Source organism: Temnothorax longispinosus, chromosome 8, assembly GCF_030848805.1.
Source record: "Temnothorax longispinosus isolate EJ_2023e chromosome 8, Tlon_JGU_v1, whole genome shotgun sequence".
Classification (NCBI taxonomy): Eukaryota; Metazoa; Arthropoda; class Insecta; order Hymenoptera; family Formicidae; genus Temnothorax; species Temnothorax longispinosus.
The window spans coordinates 19,809,525-19,835,570 of record NC_092365.1 but is presented as its reverse complement, the minus strand read 5'-3'; the positions used below and the strand labels follow the sequence as shown (position 1 = coordinate 19,835,570).

Sequence of the window (26,046 nt, the reverse complement as noted above, 5' to 3'; positions counted from 1 at the left end):
TTAGTTTGACGCAAGTTTCTTTCGCGCAACGAAGACGCAGCGGTTGGAAGTGAAGGACTCCGCACGACTCTTATTATGAGAAAAACGTTTTCGATCAATTTACTTGAATTTGTGATATGTTGTAAATCTCGTGTCTTTGATGAAAAGTCTCAAATTTCATCAACTTTCTATGATTAATTTCTAAATTATAGACATTTGAAAATCTTCACAAGAACCGTTCGTTCGTTTGTCTCGAGGTTTGTCTATACAAGTTTGCCTGCAACATATGTTGTGCCTGCCTACATATGTGCACCCCATGAACAACGATTCGTCCGAAAGATACGCACCAGCTGTTCTATCTAGTAAATTCATATACACCTATGGACGCAACGATTCGTCCCATACCAGATTAGTGAAGCAAGTTCGAAAGATGTACTCACCCTGTTCCATCTTCATACATGTATGCGTCATGTATGTATACACGGTGTGTATGTAATTCAGAAATTAATTATAGAAAGTTGATGAAAAATTTGAGACTTTTTATATCTCTCAGAGACACAAAACTATAACATATCACAAATTCAAGCAAATTAACCGAAAATGTTTCCCTCATAAAAATCGTGCGGGGTTCTTTTGCAGCTTAAAGACATATGTTATACTTGATACATTCTTTGATATTTCCGATAATATTTGCGAAACAAGAACGCGAATCGCTTTCGACGGCATCTCGAGAGTGGTTTAAACCACTTATTATTTCTCGTAACGCGATCCTTTATTGACATTCCTTTATATGCTTTGCATGCGGAAGGCTTTACTACCCCACGGCGGAACGACAGATATGCCAGTGTACACCGACGATATGCACCGATGTCATGATATGAATATGACGTTCCAGGGAAATGCGAACTAACGAAATTTATATCGTTTTATTTATATCCTGCCTTTTTGCCCGCCCTATTTTGCTCTTTTTTTATTACCCCGTCAAAAATATACGTTTGACTATATTATACAGATAATTTTTTTATACACCTTTTTTCTGCGCTTTCACTCTACGAGCGCCTTTACTTTCGTGAGACTGGGTTTTCAATTAATGCTAATCGATATCCCGCTTCGCCCACGAAACATTTTCCATGTACACAACAGCCGCGACCTTTAGCCCCGTTCCCAAACGGGGATCCGATATCGGTGAAATCGCGCAGAAGGCTGTCGGAGAGGCTGCCTTTTCCCCTCGCAAATAATACGACATGCCGCGCTTCGAAAAAAAAAAAAAAAAATCGGACGAGTTCCTCGAGTTCACGGCTAACCGACAAACCGAGAGAACGCAAACCAGGGAAAATTGTGTCTAGTCGTTGCGCAGGTACAGCCGCGAGACAGACATAAACTCTGTTAATCCGACATTCAATTTATCAAGGTGAAAATATGTTTGCTAAGGTGGAATTCCTTAAATCCCAGTTCTATCTAATATTCATTTCTATCAATGCAGATTAACTTTAATCTCCGTTTAACTTGCCTTTTATCTTTTTTTAAGTTCTAAGAATTGGAAAAAGATAACAAAGTAAGTTAACCCAAGATAAAGTTAATCTACATTGGTGGAAACATAAGAGCTTAAATCGTAATAATATTCAATTTTTAGAATATTTTAAATTCAGTTTGGTCCTTGGACTCAAATTATGCCAAGACTGTGATATAATATCATTTTAGAACTTTTTTATCATAATGACATACACGGACCAATTGTGCAAATAACACTATGTTCACAATATCTGGACTTTGTCATACCCCGTTTTAGTAACACCGCGTTAAATGACTAGTCGGTTCCTAATGTTGCGCCGCGCAATTTCGTGCATGGCGACTCGGTTTGTCGGAGCAATTCGCGAAACAAGACGATGGTCACAGAAAAGAACCATTCCCGCAGCACAGTTACTGCGTCTCAGAGATACTGCGGATTGGTGCGATGCACTTAACGCTGTATTGTTTACGATGATAGAAATGGGGATGTGCGTGGGCGGTGGTAGAAATTCTCCGGTACCAACAATTCCCAAACGGTGGCCCACGAGTCCGCGGGGGAATCTGATGTATATTCGTGCTGGAAATTCTGGTCCAATGGTATCCTCTGCTTCCATTTATGTTTTTAACGGTAATTGGTAGAAATGCATGGTTCTCAAGATATATCGCGTTCTTCCTGCCGTCGTTATTATTCATATTTACGTATGAATTAATAGCTTGACAATTCTGTGCGAAGGCTGAATATTTGGTATCGTTTATTAGATATGTAGAACGATTTCAACGCTCACGCATTGAATCAAAAACATTTCAAGAAAACCGTTATAGTTTTCTTTTCGTAAATTCTTATCCTTATTATTTTATCATGTCCAAGCTTCTTGTTGCAAGATTACGCCAATAGATAGTTTGCTCGTGTATTTACGCTGATTATACCTGACTATTTTCAGTATCACTCCCGTATCGTAATTCTGTCTTGGATAATACCACCGGTATCCAGGGTATACGTAGGTATTCCAAGTCCTTGCTCGCGGTCCCCTACTTCCTCGTCCCGGCAATGAACGTGCAAGAACGCGCGCGTACAAGTGGGAATCGCATTATCTCCGCCAACTATAGCATTCGCACGCAAGTCCGCACAAACTTTCCGAGTAAGGCCTGCCTGCCGGGTCGTGACCTTGCGAGGCCGCACGGTGGTTTACTTTGACGCCGACCGACCTGCCGGTGCGGGCGCTCCTCGCGCCAGGCCGTAAAGCTGAAAGGCTAAGTGCTGGAAATGGGCAAAAATTAGATTTGCTTGCCCCCTCTAAGTGGCCGTAACCGATGGGCGGCAAGTTCCGATGGCCTTCCGACGCGCTCGGAGTCTGAGGCCGACCGGACCGGTGGGGCACGTGATTCTCTTTCCGTATTGCTGCTGATTGTTCTCACAGTCTTCGACAAAGCGATGACACAGCGTTTCCGCGCCTCCGTTTCGATCCAGCGATCACGCGACCGGGACTCGAGAAATCTATATAGATGATAAATTTAAAAACGGATCGGTTTTCCCGAAATAGTGCGTCTTCACGAATTTGTTCTTTATTTGTTTTACCCGCGAGACTGGCAGGAAGGCCGATAAATCCCGTTACGAGCGAAAGAGACGTCATCCCTAGTGATTGATTATTATAGAATCTACATAAAATATTAAGGAAACCTCGATACAATTTCGGAGCGCATTTACAAGATGTTAACGGACCTCTTCCGCCGGTCGATTTCCGATTTCGCGATCGAATGCTATCTAATGCCGTTATCTAATGACGCATTAACGCACAAACATATAAGCGCGTCCAGAGAAAAAAAATTGCGAGAGGAAGTATTACTGAAGAAATTTCCGTGAGAGTTATAGGATTGAATGCGGGGCAATGAGTCGTGCGAACGCAATGAATCGGAATCGAATCCGAACGGAGGCGATGCCAGGTTTCTTTCCCCGAGTTTCACGCTTGCACGATTAATACCGCTTCGAATTCGCTTCGAATGCGCCTCGAGTTCGCCGAGACTTCGACGCGCCCCGAAGGCGCGATTTTAACGCGATTAGATTCCGATTCTGCGACGTTACTGCAGAAGCAACAGCCGATTGCTATTCGTATAGCAGGATTTCCGGAAGTAATCGCGCGACCGATTATGAATATTCAAGATCGGCCTGCGTTTCATCATCCATGCTTCTCCAATTCGATTCCGTGACTCTCGCCGAGTTCTTCTCGTGTCGTTTCATCATTATCCGTAATCGATGTTGCGTAAGAAGATATCGGTTTCGGGGTCACGCACGATATCATCGATTTTACTGCACTTACGTTATATCACGATCGTGCCACTTCGCTCTTTCCTATTATGCAAAGTGGGTCACAATTTGGTGATAAAATATTTAAATGTCATAAAATGTCCTATTCTTTTTATGAAATATTGTTTCACATTCAGTGTCCTAAATTGTCATAATTTGTATTATAATATTACGAGCGGTAATAATTTATATTAAATTAAGCTTATTAATTAGTTATATCTTGAATTTGTAATGAAATAATATCATAATTTACGGATGTGCTTGAACGTTAATCATTCATATAATAAAAGTGTTAGCATTACGCGTTAATAATACGCTAATATCACGCGCGCTTACTTCGCGGGGGCAGGGGGGGGGTCGCTATATATTTTTAATTATAATACAAACCCGGTATTTAAAGAGAAGAAGAGAAAGAGATTATTTATGTTTATTAAAATATTATTTATCGCGTAGGACATGAGAAAGTACACGGATCAACATAACGGTATATGTAAATACACGGTACGAGTTTTAATATTATACGTATTGCGCTGTGTTTAAAGCAAACGCGCAAGTTCGCAGGATGTCGGGTATCTATTAATTATGAAACACACTTGCTTATAAATCTGCACACGTACGTATACGCGAAGCTGCGAATTCCACTTTGATGAGAATTAATGGATATATCATGCCTGTGAATTACTTTTCTTCATTGTCGCGCGTTTCCTATATTGCAATGCTTGGATTGCAATGAATGTATTTAATATCCTCTCTCACATCAGTATCCTTTCCTCTCTTTCCTCTTTTCTCACTTATTTTATTATCGACTTTGATTAATTAGTATAATTGAGATACACGATATATCACTTCCGTAAAACAAATATCTATCATTTGGAGCAAGATATACGCGATCGGTCGTTATCGTTTATTAATTTAAGTTTGATAACTTGAAAAGAAACGTAAAGTTATAATGAAAATTGAAGGAAAAATATAGATAGATGTAGAAAATTGATTAATATAAAAAAATCACAGCCTTTTTATCTTTTAAAACGATTTTTTAGGATGTACTGTTTGGAAAATATGAGAATATGATTATAATAATATGGTCACATAATAACGCGGTTACGCGAGGCTTTTAGAAATTTAAATCACACTGGATGAAATTGGAAATAAAATGGTACCGCATTATTTGTACACATATTCCCATTTTATTAACGTTTCACATTACGAGAATAAATCGTGAAATTTCATGATTCTTTCGCACACATGCGGGGGAGTGTCTCGTGTTAAATACGAATTTTTGGTTTCCGCGTCGAATGATGTGTTAACTCGATAACTGTGATTTCCAACTCCGTATTTTAACCACGGCGATATCGTAATGTATGATGTTCGCGGTATGATCAGCACGGAATGGAAAGCACGCTCGAAATTTGATAGGTGTGGAATTCCATATCAGAGAGAGAGATATATATACGGGGGAGAATATATTTACTATCGATCGGTGCAGTTTTGGATGTAAATTAAGTGTTACGAGACATGCCTGTCGTGAGATTGGATTTGCATATACCGCGGCGAAACAAGTCGCCGCGGAATAAATGCGAAATTGAAGGGAATTGAATTATTCGATATATTTTATCTCTCTTTCCCCTCCGGATACGGTTATTTTCCCAAATTAAAATTAAAAAAAGAAATGACTCGAACAAACAGGTTAATTGTTTATCGACGTATTTTATTACGCCAATTAGGGAACGAAATTGGCAATTATCGGAATACACGTAGGATGCTAAATATTGCTTCGTGAATTCTGCACGCGGATGTAAATTAAACGGTAAAAACACATTTACGCACACGCGGGGGTAGCGTTGACAAGGCGTTAAAATAACTTTGGTCGAAAGCAATTCTGGTTTGCGAAGGAGCGATTCGAACTAGAGTCGACGGGAGAGGAGAGACAAAACTTGCCGCGGCGCGAAATGTATTCCGAAACTTTGAAGGAATTCAACGGCGACGTAGAAATTTACATCTCCGGCGTACCGCGCGCGACCCCACGCGAGTTCCTCGCATTAATATCCCGCGGAACAGGCAATTTACAAACAAACCCTACAAAAGCGCCGGTGGAGATTCTCTCGGTATCCAGATTCCCGAAGGCCCGAAGGTATAATCGTAACTGGAGCAACCCGCGCCGCCGTTCGCCTTTCCTTTCTTTCTTCCGTTATCTTCATTGCCGCCGCGGTCTCATTTCACACGCGGTCTTATCGATAATTGTTCGCCGTTAAACAAGGTCCTCCGTGGAGCAAAGCCGAGCAGAGCGAACGAAAGAAAGAGGAGGAGGAGGAGGGTGTTCGTTCGTCGCTCGCTATCGCGGGAGGAAAACTCGAGTCGGTCGACTTTTCGGGGGCGACGTACCTCGACGACGCTTAACGACAGTTGAAATTTTCCTTCCAACCGTCCACGTCGGCTTCGTTCCGATTTCGATAACGACCGAAGGAAAGGTGCTCGTTTTTTCGTCGAACGGGTAGCTCTTTCGGCGCGACGTCCGCCGTTCCGCTCTTCCTGGCGTCTTGTCGATCGATAGGGAGGACGTACGACGTACGACGACGTGTATCCCCGCCCGCGTAATCACGCGGACGGATCTGATCTGGGACAGCTTCGACTGACTGCTCACTCCCGCGTTGACAGAAATAAACGTTCGACGACGCCCGTTTACCACCGCCGTTTTCCGCCGCCCGCGCTCGATCTCGCGCGATTTCTCTATAGTTTTCGCCAGCGATTTTCGCGCGTCGCCGAAATGTTTCATATATATGTATGTACGAAAAGCGGCAACAGCCAAGTATCGTCGATCTGTCCTTGCACGCTTGATTTTCAGAAGCTAGATTTTCATCTAGAAGCCCAATTTCTGCGCCTCGCGTTGGACGTCAGCCAAAAATCACTTCGCGCGCCCGGTACATCTGGAAGCTATCGCGAGAAATGTAGCATAGATATCGGGTCGAATATGCTGAACACGCCGCCTCTAATTCGTGCTCTATCTATCTCTCGTCGCAACAAGTGCCGCGAACATGCGGTTGTCCGAAGGAGTGCCCGATTTAAAATTTTCCCTTCCCCTGCTTTGCAATTAAAGTTTTCATTCCAACAGATTCACAACGTGATTTATCCCCTGTATCCGTGTACGCAATAATTTCAGACAATTATTAAATAAATGTATTAACAAGCGCAACTCGGAAATTTTCTCTCCTTGTCCGACATCGATTGTGAGTCTACCGAGCGATTTATTTCCCGCCCGTTCTGCATAACTATATCGGGAGACCATCGGGATGAGATTCTCGCCGTGAGGTTCTTGCGGCCGATTAATAATCGCGACGCGATTTTCGATAAGCGATCGCGATGAATTCAAGCGCGGCCGCGAATATCCATTACTCGTCGTTAGCGGATCGGTATCGCGCGACGGGCGAATACGTTGCGCGCGTCCGAGAATTGACAGACGCTATATCACGCGAGAGGAGATCCCACGGGATAGAGAAAAAGAGGCACTACCGCTCTGTGCTCCGTGAATCGCGCGTGGGCGCGGGCGAAGTGGATCGATCGCGCGAGGAAATGCCGAAGACCGCGTGCTCCATTTATCTATCCGCACTGAACAAACGGCGAAGTTTTAACGCGAACGCCCGGACGAACTGTTTGCCGATGAAAATCACGTCAGCGCGCGACAGAAACTTCCGCTCGTAACTTCGAACGTCATTTGCGCCCGCGGGGCAAAACGACTCCCCGACCTTTTTCTCCTTCCCCCCCCCCCTGTCTTTTCTCGTAAATTATGCCGCGAACGTCAATTTGCGAAAGTGTACCTATTAAAGTTAATCGCGCGACGCGTAATGTGATGGGAATGAAAAAAATACGCGACACGGACGAATCGCGAACACGACGGTTAATCCGTCAGAGAGGTTTCGAACTACCGGTTATCAAACTATCCACCGGATTCTCGAGCCGCGCGCTATTATCAAAAGCAAAATCATTAAGAGCGCCGGGAATCTCTATCGGTTCTCTATCTCTATCCGGGAGTAATTAATTCGTAACGTATTAGGTTAACCCACTCTCGCAGGCCCGAGGGCTCTGTGAATTCGATACCCATTCTCGTTTACACGCGCGGATGTCGTAATATATCGGTATTAGCGTGTATACGTGGGCACGCGATCGTATCGACGAGCCCTCGGCCGACGTCGCGTTTAATAGATCGAGATCAATTAATTTCCCAAGCGCAACGATTCAATCCCGATTTCTCACGTGCCCGGGGAACTTCGGAGAGCTCGCGTTATTCCGTGGGAACGCGCGCGGATGAAGATGGATCGAGGATTGTATCGGCGAGAAGGTAACTTCGCGGTAGCGTGGTAAACAATCCGAGAACTATCTCCGCCGCAATTCCCGTTCGACATTCTTGAACGGGAGATAGAGAAATATTTGCCGCTAATCTCGTTAAATGAAACAATTTCTCTGATTAATGCGTCCCGATGCCGCGCCGCGCCGCCGCGGCGCGGAATTCGAGCGATTAACTCGGCATAGACGCCGGAGGCGGGGTTCATCGAAACTTTTCTGATTGACATGCACGCGGCGAAAAAAGGTGATGTTAAATGAATGGAGATTAATGAATGGAAATTTCCTCAATGGAAGTTCTCTCTCACTTATAAAAGCGAAGTTTCGCCGTGCACCAGTTGATTTCGTATCAAGATAACCATCGGGAGAGCCCACGGAGAGATGCCGCGTGCACGTTGATAGTGATGAGCTCTAATGGATTACTTTCTAAGACGTTAATCCTCGGAAGTCGCGATGCATCTGTGAGACTCGCGACAGATATTCTCCGCGATAAACTTTACGGTGGAATGCGATATTAAGACTTAAGAGGTACTCTTATACATTTTATGTTATAGATATTTCAACGAGATACGCGACGGTATATATACGGAGCGTTTTAATTGCCTGATAAATATATGCGCATCGCGTCCTACAGTTATGTAGCACGACAAACGGAAGTTTTCTTAACTAATTTGCGACTGCGTTTGCGCGATATATTAACAGAAAGTATTACGGACGAACGTAAACAGACGATTGTGGACGAATGCAAACTTTACGCGATGTCTCTAATTTGTGGCTCTATATATATATAGTGAGTTGTGAACAACCTTACTTAATCAGATTAAATAAAACTTGATATACGTGTAATATTCAATAGCATCGCATAAAATTACAAGAACTGGAATTGACTGGGGGAAAAAAAACTGAGTTTAATTAAATGTCTCGTAAGAATGCAATCAACCATGTACCCAATTATTCGTGTTTTCGCGCTATATAATAATTCTGATAATAATAAGGATGCCTTGACGACGATGGCGAGACTTTCGAGACGCTAACGATCTTATTGGCTACCACTTCCGATAAATCAGGTCATTAATTGGGTCACGATAACGCGTCTAGCGATCGATACAATTTATCTAGCGAAGGCGCGGCGTCGTCTTCGAAATAGCAGCGCGGCTAAAAATAGCTCAGGATGCATCTTTCGTTATTGTCTAAAATCAACGCGGCCACAATATTTATGTTCATCCCACCACCAAGGTTGCTTCAGTTCTAAAGAAAGACGTTCTCCGAAAAAATCTGCCTCGGCGATACAACGCCGTCGACTCGGCGCGACACAACTTTGTTTAACAGCGTCCTCGTCGTCGTCGTCGTCTCGAGCACGCCGATGCGTCTCTTAGTCTCTTCCCAGTGTTGCGGTTTTTTTTCCGACATCCTGAACATGTGTCACGACGTGCTTGTTCTGCCGTGGCGCGTGCATGTGCTTCAACGCGATGGAACGATTAAGCATTTCGAAGCGAGAGAGTGGACCAAATTCGTAATTTGTAAGATCCACTTTAAACACGAAGTTGTGCGTAAAGCGGATCTGATAAATTATGGGATACATGGGTACGGCTCGGTGTTTAAAGTAGACCGTGCAAAATTGTGTGAGCTTGAGCCACTTTCCGTCTTGCAATGAGACAGCAAAATGAGAGTGTTGACGAGAAAGAATTATTATTTCGAGTTAAATGTCACATATATGCTAGTATCAGACATTTCGTTATATTTTAAATCATCAATATTAGTATTATATCGCAAATATGACGATTAAGAAGAATGAAGAAGATTGTACTTCGTTTTCGTCGTCAACTAAAAACGAAGTACAATTTATTTCGTATTTCTGGTTTGTAAGGCCGGATTAACGGTTCTCATTTGTTTGGGGAATAAAGGCAACGGCGGGTTTTAAGGGGAGAGATCCTCCGTACGAGATTTCTTCTTGTGAAAAACCCTCCACGATCGGGACCGTCTTGACTCGGGACTCTCCAACACACTCCATCTACCAAATTGTACGTCTTTACTTCACGCTCCAAATATAAATCCGCGCATCCCTCCCTCCACGTGGATCTATTCCTGGATTTGTCTCTACGACAATCTCTCCCTCCTTTCGATAAACAAGGGTGGACTGGTCGTGATGTTTCTTGGCTGTTGCTTTTCTTTGCGGTCGGTCTCGAAATTTTTCTTTATAGCGATTTCGGCTACCTCTATTGACACTTCGCGCGAGCCTTGTGAAAAGTAAAGGAACAGGGGAAGGGATCCTTGGATAAACTCGCAGAAGTGGTGCTTCAAAAGGAGAATTGATCGCAGAGAAGAGTGTTACGTATGTTATTTCATCCTCTTCAAGGAGCGGATAGTGATTGATTCGTACAATCAAAGTTATTTGTAAAATTGATATTAAGAGAGGACCATCTTATCCGTATTTTTCTCATCGTTGATTTTTCACAAGGCTAAAAATCACGAGAATTATATTTGAAGAAATTTACAAAATCGAAATTATATAAAATTAGCTATATATTATTAATCCTACAGCCAAACTAATTATACTTCAATTTAAAGTTATTGTACTTAATGCAGAAAATTGCGATCTTATATGAATAAGATCACGTCTGTGAAGTTGGGGCACCCCTTTTTCAAAATTCGAAAAAATTTATTAGAGTTCTGGATGCCCCAGCAATAGTTCTAGAGTTCTCTATAGGTTTTAGAAAGAGATCTCAGTATTCGTGCAATGAATTTGTATTAAATTCGAAGGAGACTATTTTACTGTTCTACCTTCCATCTACATCTTGAGACAAATGCAATCATTAGTAACTTCTTGAGAATAATGGTACGATTGCAAGTATAAAAGTGCCTTTTTGCCGCTTTTAAGTAACGCAGGGTAACATCGGCGGTACGCGTTCCATTATATACATTAGAAAACATAAAACGCGTAAGCTCAACTCGTGTGAGTTCACTTAGCGTTTTAAGGATTCAAAAGGAGTGGGCGTGCTCGGTTTAAATGTAACCGATGAGGCACGGTCAAACGCATTTTGAGAGTACCTCAGGCGCAGTTGGAGCTCGGTCGTAAAAATAGGGGAACGGATAGGTCTCTCTCTCTCTCTGTCTCTCTCACATACTCTCTTTCTGTCTCTCATTCTCTCTGCGTTCACTATTAATAGGCGAAGTGCGTCGGTGCCGATAGCGCGTCTTTAATCCACGCTCGTCTAGTTTATCGGAAATTTACTGGCTGTGTGTGTGTGTGTGTGTGATGCAGCCTTGAGTGCGAGACTAATTCGATTTTCGCTACACCGTCTTGAATAATAAATTCCAACCGCTCCGAAGAGATCGGCCATTGCCGGATTTCTTTACGGTCGACGTAAAACGTTTGCGGCGACGAGTTTGCTAAAACGAGCCAATAAAAAAAAAAAACGGGTTTTCGAGATCACAAGACGATTTTTCACCGACGTCTCTGTTCGGTGATTTATAAGATATTTCCGAGGCGATTCGTTTTATTGCGTAAACGCAATTTGTAAAAATTTATCATCTTTGTCATGATTTCTGTTTACATAATAAATTCTGACAGGTGGAAGCAAATGTATCGATTTACATGTATCTTAACAATCCGATAAAAATCGCAATATTTTATATAATTTGATACATTGCTAAGACAGCGTGATTAATACCGTCTTGTTTACTCTTCACGTTGCAAGTGATATTTGCCACACACAATCCGCATATTTACCATCATACATCTCTCGTGTGGTCGCAATTGATTCACGTCTCGTTAACAAACAGTTGTCGTAATAAAAATGTAACGTTTATTTGCTGATGTTATCGTAGATGTATCCGGCCTGGCATTAACACGCAATAGAGCAACGGTGCCGCATTAAAAATAATAAGCACATCCTGGTTGATTTGCGGCGGCCGACTCCGTCCGGTACCTATTCTCTATGATACATTTCGTTTGTTACCGGATCTGGCGAAGGTGCGTGGGTCAACGAACTCCGGTCAGTCAAAAATAACGAGGAAGACGACGCACGGCCGCACACCGGTGTTACACCGGTCCGTGATGCCATCAATCTCTTTCGTATTTTTTTTTGTTTAACAAAAACGTCTCCTATCGCGAAGGTATTTGATCGGGAATGTCCGTTATACAATATACAATGATTGATTGATTAAATTAAATAATTATATATTGATGTAATTAACGAATATAATAATTGAAAAATATTATCGATATTGCACGTAAATACATATATTTCATTTTAATTACAAATATATTATACGATCTTTTGCGTTGATTTTAAAAATAGTGTCATAAGTCTACACGCGTATATTATTCTTTCGTATTCGTGTTAAAATTTATTTCTGCTTGCGTAGGTCTATCTGTTTTTTTTTTTTTTCGAAATCAGTCGATTAGGGTTTCTCTGTATATTCTTTAAGATCACTTAATGTAATAGGAACTCGAAATAATTTATCCCATGACCATTTATCAAACGCGTTCCGTGCTAGTGGCGAAGTGTGCGGAAGCAACCTCGATATTTATCCGCGTCGTTAATGGGAAAATACGCGAAAGCGTGAACGTAAAATTATGAGCGCCGCCGTTATTTCGTTGTACGACCTGTGCAGTCGGAAATTTATGGAGCTCGTTTTCCTCATTATAACGATACGCCTGTCAAAGCTAATAATTTTGAAACTAAGCCCTCTCTCCTTGCCTCCTCTGTCTCTTTCACGTGCAGAAACAGGAGCCTGTGTTCGGTAGGTACCTACGACAAAACGAGAGCCGCTCATTTCTGATCGTGAGATTCGTGAGTCAAGATCGACGGGTCAGCGGGCATATCGATATCCATTCTCTTTCTGTTTCTCTCTCTCTCTCTCTGTCCTTCTCTCTTGATATCGCTGAATGAACAAGTCATCGCATTGTCTCGCGCGCTTAATTGAGCCGCTGCATCCATTTGAAACGTTACAGCCGCACGAGCGACTCTGTTGCAGCACTTCCGCGCGACATAAAGCGGCCGCACGTGGCTTACGGTCACGTAAATGCGTCGCATGTGGTTCTTGTGTTTTACACTCGTTTTTACAGTTACCCTTCCATGCGGTGGCGAGTAACGCAAATGGACGTTCGCGCACCGACGAAATTTCGGCCAGCTACAACAATGCGAGCCTCAGCGCGACGTATAAATTATTTCTTCCCATTAAATTTGTACCCTTTAATACATCATATTTCGATTCTTATCAAACTCCGTCTCGTACAGAAACGAGCTTTAATTTGTTGTGTAGATCACAAACACTTTAGACTAGACTTTCCAACCTTTTTTGTCGAGAAAACCATATATTAAAATTTTTGTAATGACCGAGAAACTCCGAATAAATGTTATGCCGCATTGTCTCCTCACTCTCTTTATCTATCCTACATTTTCTTCATTTTTCTTTCTAAAATTGACTCTCTCTTGCTTCACTTCCGCACCTAAGTCTCTTGCAATCATTTTGCTATCTTTATTCTTCTTTCTCCCTTTCAAGATATTGTGAAATCCCTTTTGTTATTTACTTCTTGTAGTAATTATTATATCTTGATTCTTCTTTCTCTTTTTTCCATATTTCTCCTATTATCTTTTGTATCATCTCTTTTATACTCCTTCCACATTTAAATGTATAAATTTTTATTATTTTTATTTTTTAACCTTTCTTTTAAATCTCAAGTTAATATTTTCAGAAATATTAATTCTGGAATTGATAAAACGCGATATATAAATACCTGTTGAAACTGATATGACAAAGCATCGATACTTTGCTGCTTCGACGTAGCGATCTCACGACGGCGAGACTGACCGTCTCCGCGAACTCTCCCGCTCGTATATTTCGCTGCACTCTGACGTTCAAATATTTAAGCAGTGAAATTTATGGGGAATCGCGCACATAATGTAATTCGAGCCTCCTCTCTACGTCGGGAACATCGACCGTACAAAAGCGCGGTCTCGGGAGAGGCGCTTTTAGAAGCGGCGGCTATATATCCTCCATTTTTCTTATCCATGTCGCGTCGTGTCGCGCCGCATCTCGTCTCGTCTCGTCTCTCGGCGTCGCTTTAAATTTGCTGCGCGGTTGCGTCACCTCCAAAACGGTCAATGAAACGGACTTTCCGAACCCTTTTTTATCGTCGGCCACGAACTCGCGACTCCGAATTGATCACTGAATGAACCGAGCCTCCTCCCATTGTTGCGCGCGCTCCAGGTCGAGCGTGCCGCCGAGAGATAACGCATCGCTAACTTCGCTTCGGGAAATGAGACTGGGAACTTTCAGGATCGACTAATGTGACCGCGCGTGAAAGACCCCGAGGGAGAGAGAGAGAGAGAGAAAAAAAATTATCCTCCCACACAGAAATCTTGCTTGAGAGATCCAAGTTATTATCTTAATTAAAACGAAGCAATTCCCCGGAATTATTTTCTTTAATTAATATTTCACCGCGTGCGGCCTCTGTTTACGGCTTTACTCCCGTTCGTGGCAAATTAGAACTTAAGGTCAGACCGCGCGTTGAGCGCTAAATAAATACCGAGAATGCGCGCCTCGATCCTCGAGTGCTACACGAAAGGAAAGAAGAGAGGAAACGCGCTTGTGCAAGCATCAACCGTAAGAGTTTTCTCTCAGCCAATCTACCCGTCTATCCATCTATCTATCTATCTATCTATCTGCTTATTACGCCCGTCTTGGCTTATTTATGGTTGATGTTTACAAGCATTTCTTTCTCTTTTTCCTTCCACGCGCTACACGCGCCTTCGAATCCTTTTTTCGCGAAGCGCGGCGCAAAGAGGTATACCGCGTCGGTGCGATCGTATTAGACTCGAAGTCGCGATGGAGATCCACGAGGGAGAGAAAGAGAGAGAGAGAGAGAGAGAGAGAGAGACCTACACTTCCGCGACACGACCGGTGGACCGGTTCTTCCCCCCTGGAAACGAATTGAGCACTCGTCCTTTTGCATGCAGTCCTTTTTCTGCGCGCCTGTCTATGCGCATACCACGAGGAGACTCGCGGGAGCTTGATTCGCGGGAACGTCGCATCGCTGAGTTGCGAAATTTCATTTGGCGTCGAGCTATCCCGATGCGTCCAACTTCCTCCATCTACTTACCTGTCTATCCATCTGTTTATTAAGCGCGTCTTGTCACACCTATTTATTGCCGCCTGTCTTACTTAATCAAGATATAATAAAATAAAAACATAAAGAGAGAATTGCTGACATCAGCTATTTCAAATCTTCTTTACATCGCTCGTCAGTAATTATGTTTAATAGCATAATTATTATTCACTTATTAGCCTGAATAGTATCAGTTTTATTATCGATATAAGTTTCATTATCAAGCATTTTCTTTTTCAATTTCTTTCCTGCCGAGGCATCGCATGTTGCGCGCTCAGGAATTTTCATTCATTCCTTTTCCATCACCTTTTCGAAGCCTTTCTTCCTTATAACGGAAAGCTCGGACGCCGCCCTATAACACATGCTGTTGTACTGCCAGAGGTGCACAACGCACGGCGCGCACAATCCTTTTAGTGTGACCCTCCACTACGCTCCGCTGCCAATATCGACTTATTTGAAACATGATAACTCCAACGGCCGTATAACTGTACACCACTTTTATATACACATCGACGACAGAGGCAGCGGAGGGAAAAATAGAATATGACCTTTTAAAAAAAAAGTTACATTTTTATGGAACTGATGCTCTCATTAAAAGTCGCTAATATTATACCTACCAATATTTCACGTATATACCTAGCAAAACATTCTGACGAATATGGAAGCATTAACACAGGATCGGTTTTATACGAAAAGCTTCATTATCTCAGAATACTAAAACAATCTGTTAATTAGTACCGTTTTGTATTTCACGCCCTGTTATACTTTTCGCTAGCAAATGAAGCTTTAATTACTCTTCGGCTATAATTATTACGGTTAACCCGCTTTCAGCCGAAGCACGGTGCACAAATGTGTTACAATATGATCTGAACTGCACACCGCTGAATTTACGCAGCGAAGTCACGCAGTTGCTCACTTCCCGGCCGTATTGAGGGTTCGGGGTTCTCGTCGGTTGAACGGAAGGTGCGCGCGAGAGGTAGGTGCTTTCTCGCGTCCGATCGGCGCGGCGCGGGCGCGCGGCGGCCCTCGCGATGATGCAGAAGCCAGCCGATCGTATGTCAAGTGCAGCGTCGCGTGACCGTTGGAAATAGGAAGGCTGAGTTACGGCCGGGGCGCAATTGAAAATTAATTGGGCCCCCGGTTTCCCGACCTTTTCGACGAAGTACCGCCCGAGAGACTCGGCTCGCGACTAGATGCAGCGACGAGGACATATTATGCGGTTAACTACATAATGTAGCGCATTTGATACGCCCTCGACACGTGGTGCGCGCGGCTTCCCGAAGCGTACTGACGGTCTATTTCACGTTGCGTGTGTGTACGTTTATACGCGTGCCATTATATCGTTCATTTGCTGCAACAATAACATAACTCTAAAACAAGTTTTCTAGAAAATAAATATTTGAATATTTTGAATCATTAAAATTTTGCATTATTTGGAAATGCGACTTTGTTGTAATAACTGATTGTAGAGGAATAAAAACATCTAGCTATATATTAGCTTTTCATTCAGTACATCTCATCATTTTTTTGTAAACAACTCAAAAACTAATTATGTCATTGCTGTTACAAATGAGCGATACGTGATGTACAAGGGATGGTACGAAATTAATGCCTCCTAATTTTTATTTTTTTCGAAGTCAAAGGACACTGATTGAATTTCTTGTCGTGGAAGAGAAATGAATTCTATTGAAATCTCCATTTGTGTTTTAGAAATGTTTACGATGACAACTGCTCGTGTGACACACTCACGTAACTGATCGCGACGCCAATTAACATAATGCAATTAGAGACTTCAAGTAATATAACTCAATAAAACGCCAAACTTTCTATGGCGTCAGATTCGAAAGAAAAAAAATTAGGAGGCATTACTATCGTTCCGTCTTTCGTACGTCACTGAGAAAAAAAAAGAACTAAATTTAATATGCACAAAAAATATGCGCATCTCAAATACATTCTTTAATTCTGTTTGACACATTGAAAGAGTTGAAAGTTAATGGGACTCTTTCATTTTCTTCATTTGCCAGTCCGTACATATTCCGTTCCAGAAAAATAAAAAAAGTCGTGGCTCCTGGATTAAACCTAGTCGGTAGGTTGCTAAAAGTAAATCGAGTGAATTCAACGGGGAGTAAATAAATGTAGATCCTTAGATTAAATCGAGCGGTTTAATCGCGGAACAGAGAACGACGCGACGGCGGCGACGTATTATACTTTACAATTCGGAATAACTGTCTCTTGTTTTATGCGATGTTTTTTTTTACCGGCTTCGCCAGCAGTTACGCGAACCTGTATACGGGAATCGTTGAAGAAAAATCACAATGGTACTCCCGTGTAAAAAAAATTAACAATTTCTTGTGAGTAATAAACCCTAGAACATCTCCAACAATAATATCTCGATACCTTATTAGATCTAAACATCTCGGCTATCACTGTAAAAAAAGAAACGTGGCTCTCCAATTACGTCGCACCGAGAAACGCGTTTTTTCGTTAACGACGCGTCCGGGATCATTTCTCGATAAATAATATGCCGCGTGTGTGTGGTCGAGGCGAGGAGAAAAAAAGGAGGAAAAATGAAAAAAAAAAAGTCTCGCGCGGGCTCGGAACGGAAATCCGCGCGTTCCATGATATCCGGTCGGTTGGTGTCGAGGGTTGCCGGCGTCCGTGGCACCGTTGTATGCCGTTAAATGTTGCATGATATTTCAATTTTACGCGTCGCGCGAATACGTTGTTCATACAGAGAATACATCGTAAAACATATTGCATAAATTTGCGTCGGAGAAGCGTACTTTTTTCAATTATTTATAGCCGTTCAGATTTCGGAGAACAAATAAGTGGAACGGAACTTCTCTCGCAGCAAGATTATAATTTAGTAGGTTGAGTAAAAAATACAACCGAGATAGTAAGCAAAGAAATTTTCACTTGCGAGGTTTTTGATTCGATAATTCTTATTATCTCTTCGCCAGTATCTACTTCGTCTTTATAAATAATTCTTATTATTTTGTCAAAGCAAAAATTTGAATAATGAACTCGTAGTGAGATTAAAAATTTCGTTAGCGATTTTTGTAGCGATTTACTTTAAAATGCACTTTAAGATACATACGTTACATGGCGTTACACGAGTCGCGTCACGTTTCAAGAGCACGATCAAGTTATAACTTACTAACGTATGCGTCGTCTCATCGTTCACTTTACGCTTATTCATTCCCGTCATCGCGAGATCGGCTTCTATTCATTTTATCGATCTAACAGCAGCCTCCGCCGTCGCGCAACTACTTTTATTTCTTCCCGTAAAGCACACGGAACCGGGAACCGTCGCGAGACGCCCGCGCGCCTACGACAAATTATTTCCCGGTGAAACGCGACGACATTTCCAATCCGCAATTCGCTGCATGACGGAATAAAGTTTGCATGATGTCACGGAAACGAATTTCGCGACTGCCATAAAGGGTTTTATTATATTGGAAATAAGGATTCTCCGTATCTACGTCGGTGGTATAGATTTGAGGTTTTATCGCGAAAATCGATAGATCTAGACTTTGTTCTAAAACCGATCTAAACGAAACTTTGATCGATATACTGTCAAATATGAGCAGAGCAAATATTACACGATTTTAAATATAGGAAAAGGAAAAGAGCTTTCTCCAATAATTATTAATTCATTACTGAATCGAATCCCGCGGTCTATCGATTTCAGAGCTTTCTGAATATTATATACTCTGCTCGTAATATCAAATGTATTAAACGTTAATTTTATGCATTTAATTTATCGTTACACTTATGGACGAACATAGCGCACATAAGATTATTTAAAATGTGAATTATAAGTTAGCTGCAACGTGTTTTTATCACGAAAACTGTTGCATTGTACACAGAGAAGCAAATTTCACGTTTATGGTTTTTTTTCTCCCGTATAAACTCCTAAGAGGATGCTTTTATTATTTAACTTGCGTGTGGAAGAAAGCTCTCGTTTGCCGTAAAATATTCAGCATTAACGCCAACAACCAAGATGCCAAATTGATACATCAGGGTCCAAAAATCTCTCACGGACTTTGCTTTAAATCTTTTCAAAAATTCGTCGAAATAGCGATCGTCCGTCTCTCCGAATACGTAATTTGACTAACTGATACCGTTACGCCTTCCCGCAACGTCCATGAAATTATTAAAATTAACCCGCGCGCATAATGCGCATCGATTGTTCTCACGGATGGAACAGCGGCGTTGGGGTCGAGACGAGGCAGCTGAAGTATTTCCGGTCAGATGCGACCGGCAGCCTTGAACATAATACGTGGTTTCTGAAAACTACGGACTGCGTCCCTTCTCCATTCCATAACAATGTCGAGCACAAGTGAGAGTGCGCGCAAACGAATCGACGAAAAACAATATTATCGCAAAAGTACAACGCACCCCAGATGCGTACACTCATGATAAATTGCTCGCGCGCAGTGCTGGCGACGTTAGCCCTCAATTAGCACACATGTGCTAATTCGCACCACTTTTTTTTCGCGTTCAGCACTTTATATATTTCAATTTTTCATATAAAAATCATTTCTTTTTCCTAAAAAAAGTGCACTACTCGATTGCCAGGGAAATTTTACATAAATTTTTATTAAAAATGACTGAGATACGACAGTTAAAAGTTGTCAAAATCTCAAATCGCACTAGTGTGGCATTTGAGGTGACCCAACCGAGGTGTGCTAATTGAGGGTTAGTAATATTTTCTATCTAATGGTATATCCCGCATCACAAAGTCTGGCTGATATTAAAGATGTAGAGTATCGAGTGTCGGGAGCGTGCGGTCTGGTAAAGAAGTAAAACCGCGCAATCGGATTTCCCACTCGAGTATTTTGCCCACTTGGGCTCGGGCTTAACTCTTGAACACGTGGTTTGGAGTTAGGGCCCGAGCAGAATACATATAGCTAACTTGTAATTTTAAGACAATGTTTTAGGCTTTAAGACATTGTCTTTAGTAACGCACAATACTTTTTTGTGTCTCAAGTCTCAAGTGTGCGTACAAAGTGTCAACGTTTGTAAAGGTGCGATTTCATTGACGCTAGAAACCAGCGGCAGCGTCAAGAAAATGTAGTGGGGGAAGAAGTTCAGACCGTATCAACTTTTTAGCGTACCGCAAAATTCAACAGAACTACTTCCCCCACTACATTTTCTTGACGCTGCCGCTGGTTTCTAGCGTCAATGAAATCGCACCTTAAGACTTGAGACACAAGACGGTATTGTGCGTTACTAAAAACAATACCTTAAAGCATAAAACATAAAACATTGTCTTAAAAGTCAGCTATTCCGCTCAGGTTCTTACGTTTACACGGGCCATCCGTAGTCTCGCGCAGACTACTCGCGGCTCTCGAAATTTATTTTTTTTTTTTTCGTGCAGACCTCATCTGCCCACACGCATCTGCGTTGCTCCACGTTTTCTCCGAATTGTTTAATTTTGTTTCTCGACATCGGGGAGAGCCCCGACGTTGTCCCGCGGACGGGTGGTCCGCGTTAGAACGAACGCTGTGGATACCCTGACTCATTCGGCGGCGCGTTTCGCGCGATCCTGACCTCGAAGCGCGCGGTTCTTTGGGCGGCGCGACATCGTGGCATCACGACCGCAATGGATTTTATCGCACGCGAAGCCGAGATTCCAGAAACGACCAGAAAGCATTATCGATCGATCGCCCGCCCGCTGAGTGTAACGACGAACGAGGGAACCGTAACGAGCCGCCGCGCCGCGCCGGGCGCCGCATCGTATCGGTGGCGGACTTTTTTTTTCCCTGGCAGTCGACGACGATGACTCAGAGCAGCGCTCCACCATTCGTATTGTCCCGAGGGACGATAACGCCGTATTACACCGTCGAGGACGTTAGAGCGAGAGGAAGGAATCACGGGAAGGGCCGACCGGTATTTCTCCGCCAGGGTCGCTCACGTACTTCACGAAAGTGGAGTACATGGAGGTCTTTGTTATTTTCCCCTACGGAGGAGCAGATCCGCATCAACGGTGGCGATGCGATTTTGTTGTTTATTATCCGTCTAGTAGCTCTACGGAGTATGATGATTTATTGATTATCTTTTCAATAAACGCTTGAAATTTTTCTACCTATAAACTCGAAAAATTCCGTACAGCGCGCAGCGTCATTATTGACATATTATTTGAAGTGAATTATCTTCTCACTGTATAAAAATAAGTAAACAATTTTCTTATAGCTCTGTTGTGTTATCTCCATTTTTGCCATAAGCGTAGGTCAAGTATATTAACGTTCTCTCACCGCGCTTGAGATAACAATTGCTCGGCTCATTAAACGACGGTCGAATATCCCGTGCGAGTACTTACCCCTGCGTTCCCCGTTATCGTCCGCATGGAGTCGAGATTTTTATCTGTCTTATTTATAATGAACTACCCTCTCTTGTACCGCCGCCGGCGCCGCATCGCGTCGCGTCGCTGGCGGATTCGACGCGTGAAATTTTTCCGAGATATTGATTCGCGCGATCGATGGGGCAAACAAGAATCCAGGTCATTCGGAAGAAAATAATGACGTAACGCAGCTGTCTGATATCTCTCTCCGTTAGCGCTTGAAAAACGCTGTCACGATCGGGAGCTGTCATAATATTGTCGCACCACGCTCACGGCCGCGGTCCTCGCCAATATAACCGAGATTTAATACCGCGACTATACAACGTAACGGTCGCAAATGTTTAACGTCTTAGTAGCGTTATCGTCGGTTCTGCAAATGAATTGGCGAACAGAGACTTTTTCCTTCTCGGCCCTCATTAGGCGAATGAAGCTTTTAATTAAGTTCTCTTTTCTACGCAGTGTTCCCGAACGAAGGTTTGCGATGCTAAGTGATAACACGCTACGGAATACAATGTGATACCGCACAACAGAAGGCCTGAAAGCTTGAGTTGCAAGTGCTTGATCAAGATTCAAAGCTGCTTTTCATTAACCAAATGGGCATAATGCTCGTGCTACTTGTACATACTCAAATAATTCCTTAATGTGTAGGAAGATTCTAGTGTCCACATATAATAAATAAATATTCATACAGATGTAACAGTATAATTGTTGCGAGGTAAAGAAGGCCGCTTAATCGCGAGTGCTCGAGCAGAGATAAAGACGGTAAACCTGAGAGCTCATCGGAGCGCGGCGCGACCGCGCAGCTTTTACGGTAATTACAGGAGCACGATGGGGGGATCTTTTGCCGGCGATGTTTACTTTCTTGCGGAATAATGCGCAAGAAAGACTGATGTTAATATCTTACGATGATAATGAATGCATATTAACGTGTCGCACGTCGTGACGCATGAGGCGATGTAACTTTCCGCCTGAAATTGAGCGAGAAAATGTGTCTTCACGGTCAATGTACGCTTTCCAATATTTCGAAAGTGGCACACGCTGGAAAATCTATTTTTGAGTGTCCATGGTTCACGTTTATATCAGATGCGAGAGACAGAGACAGAGAGAGAGAGAGAGAGAGAGAGAGAGAGAGAGAGAGAGAGAGAGATCGCTACATTATCGTGTTAAATTGTTTCAGGAAAATTAATTAATTACAAGAGAAACTATTGCTAATATAAGAGACATTATTAAAGCATATTTTCAATATCTTAAAAATCTAAAGCGGTTAGCACAGAAAATAAAGCCTCATTTTATTTTACATTAATCTTAAAAGTTTTACACTTAATCACTTTACCGCGGACTCGTCATTAGTCACGCTGTGAGTCAAACGAGTGTGCTATAGATGCATAATTATATTCGATTCACGTATTTTCCATTGACATGTCGTAAAAGTTGAGCGACTTATAAACTAGGGACTTAACTTCCGACCGATAGGCGGGGTGCCCGATGACCTTACAATAGAGTTTGCGTCTTGAATAACTTCTGTCCGTTTTGTCGTACGGATAATTGAACAGTATCCGGCCAAACTTTCAAAGAATTTCCAGCACTAGTGGTCAGAGACGCATTCCGCAAAAGTAACCCGTTGAATACAACGCCTCGCGGAGGCACGCGAATCCACCTCACGCCACACTTCTGTTACTCACATTAATTAGGAGTCAAAAGCGATATAGCGGTACCGCGAACGCCATATATCCCAATTAGCGAATCCCTGCCGCGACGCACGACGAGTGCCGGGGTGGCGAGCGTAATAAGGATGCGAATTGGCGATTCGCGCGTACGTGTTACTCGAGACGTGAAGTAGAGGAGATTTTGACAAAGGCCGCGGGGGCAGACGCCGACGGCGTCTGACACAATCGATAAAACAAATCGACGCGTGAACAACGGTGCTCATGGCAGCGTGGCACGACGCCGGTGATTACGGATATGTCAAAGGCGCAACGTGCTTTGATTGAAGGCTTTGTACGGGACCTATCAACGCGCGCGCATTCGCACATGCATATATATGCGCCTCCGTGTATGCAGCATTTTTTCGCCGTTTTCCGTGACCACCTCAACCGCACCGTTAAACCTCGTGGCCGGCTCTTTAATCGATCGATCCGATGGCGATTTTTTTTCTCGTAAGGAAAGTAAGTTCGCGGTAATGGTCGAGTTTTTAACCCTAAACCCGGCGAGAGAGACGCGAAGAAAAAATGAAGCAAAATTATGCATCGCCTCTTGGCCAGACGATAGCGGAGGTTTTGCAGAAATATCGGGGGATTTCTCGCATAATAAATACATACACGCGGTTTTTTTTCTTGCTGCGATGCAGCAACCGCAGCAGCGAGAAGCGATAATTAATTTCCTGCACCGGATTTTACAATTTACTCAGCTTTTCTCCCATTCGCCGTATTAATTGTTACGCCTCGATGATCGCCGGTAATGAAAGAATATCTCTCTCTTTTTCTTCCTCTCTCTCTCTCTCTCTCTCTCTCTCTACGAGGTAGAAAATTGTATAATACACATCGCGCGCGCGGCATATAGAATTTAACTAGATTATTCCCACGCGCTATATTTCCTGAAATGATTATTAGATAATCTGGACGAGATGATATATATCAACGCTAAGCCGTTCGTTATTTAATTGCGTGGTATCACGCTCTATTGTTCGTCGTATACAAATATCACTCGGTCACGTATTGTTCGCAATCCGAAGAAAGTAGTTTGTCGCCTACTCGATAACGACGAAACGCGGCAAATTTTATATATTAAGATACCTGCGACAGCGGTCTTCTTTTCTTACGAAACGGAAGATTCGCGTGGCCGAGAGGACGTGGGTATTATTTCAGGAAAATTGACGCCGCAGAAGATTTTCTCCGCGCCTGCATTATAGAACATTGCGCGAATAAGTGGCACGTATAGGCACCACCTGTTACCTCGGAAGGCGAAACTGGCGCGCGTTCCAATTAGGGGACTGAGCCTCCTCCTTTTATCGCCGTTCTCGCGCGCGACGCGGAACGAGGGGGAAAAACCGCGAATAAACATTCTTTCCCTCATATCTCATTTCACGGGGGCACGATAAAGCGGCCTCGACGGCCGGATGGCCCCTGCGAGCGCGCCCCTTTCGCAAAGGCGAGCACTTCCTCTTCTGTGGTTACCTGGAGAAGAAAAAGAATTCACCGCGCAACCACGGAGATCGTAAATTAAAACGCTGGAGGTGCCTGTACAGTTGCCCTTTTCATTTCCTGCCTCTGTATAGTGGTGCCTATTGATCCCGACCTATTTGCCTCAAAGGGAAAATTATTGAAAAAGCTGACTTTTTCTCGACGAAGTTCGCAAATAAAATGCGGATCGATCGATCCCTAATGCAATTTCGTTGAGAATTACTGAGACGCGAAGGAAACGGGGAATAAGATTGGGACCATCAATGTATATTCAGAAATTATTTAAACGAAAATGACGCTCGGCAATAATTTACATAAAATATAATAATTATATGCAAAATTTTTGTAGTTTTATATACATATGTTAAACGATTGTTTAAAACTGTTTGAGGAAGAGAATCAAAATTCTATCGGTTAAATTAATATTCCAAAAATTGTTCCCTTTGTAGAGTTATAATTCTCAATAAATATTCGTGACCATTTTGCAAATTCAGAGTGAGAGGTCGCGTTGCCCACGAAAGTCTTGCATTGCGCTGCAGCTGCATGTTATGCAGGGGTGAATATATTATTTCGCGTAATGGCATGCATGATAAACATGCAGCGAGACAAAAAAATTTCCGACGGAAGATATTTTTGGGAACGTCATTAAATTGCGAGGTTATTAAAAAAGCAATAACAGAGAATTTGCAAATTAGATTTCTGCCAATTCTGTCTCTCGTTGGAATATTTCGCGCGTGTCAAGTATTAAAAAGATTCATATAATAGAAAAAAAATGCGAGGTCGGTTTTCCGACTCTTGTTTTTTTTTTACGTTGAATCGCTTGAACTTCAGAGCCCTTTGCGATAAAGCCTTCATTATATCGAAATTCTAAAAATGGGCTGTTAGCGTCATAGAGAAAAATTGATTTGGGGTATCTGCATGACTTCCGCCAAAAGTGCACCCTACGAAAACTTCCGGCCAGCCGGTCGGTCGTCCCCTTGAAATCGATCAACCTGAATGTTTTGTCACGATGACGCACGTGGAAACTGCTTACGTGTCTGACACGGGGTCAAGTGAAACGTGGAAGTTCGGGGTTGCGGGGATAAGCAGAGCCATATTTTTCACCGAACCTATATACTGCTCGAGAACTTTTGCCAAATACTGACTCATTCAGAGATATAATTGAAACTTGATCCAACATGTTTCTTGCTACAAGTTTATTTTCAAGAATTTATCTGAATCATGGTGATTAATTCTCCTGAGAAGGGATACATTCTTACGATATCTCTTTCTGTAAACACAG

At 42.7% G+C, this 26,046-nt stretch overlaps 1 protein-coding gene across 1 annotated transcript in view; it reads left to right on the top strand.

Annotated features, from left to right (window-relative positions):
- Nucleotides 1–26,046, top strand: part of LOC139817162 (uncharacterized) — a 47,712-nt gene that overhangs the window by 5,325 nt on the left and 16,341 nt on the right. The gene's annotated exons all lie outside the window — the stretch shown is intronic.